Genomic DNA, 309 nt, shown 5'->3' on the forward strand with positions numbered 1-309 from the left:
TTAACAACAGTTGGACTAGGTTCTTATCACTCATTTTTCTTTTTGCAAACTTTTCACTGCTCAAGACCCTATGTGGAAAGTTTTTGAATCAGAGTACAGGGATTAAAAAAAAACAAAACAAAACAAAACAAAACAAAACTAATAGTTTTATTTATTTGTTCTTTTTTTAAAATACAAAATTTTACAAGTTTTAATAGAGACGAGGTCTCACTGTGTTGTCCAGGCTGATCTTGAACTCCTGAGCCCAAGTGATCCTCCCACCTTGGCCTCCCAAAATGCTGGGATTACAGGCAAGAGTCATCACATCCC

Source organism: Mandrillus leucophaeus, unplaced genomic scaffold (genome assembly GCF_000951045.1).
Source record: "Mandrillus leucophaeus isolate KB7577 unplaced genomic scaffold, Mleu.le_1.0 Scaffold390, whole genome shotgun sequence".
NCBI classification, from domain to species: domain Eukaryota; kingdom Metazoa; phylum Chordata; class Mammalia; order Primates; family Cercopithecidae; genus Mandrillus; species Mandrillus leucophaeus.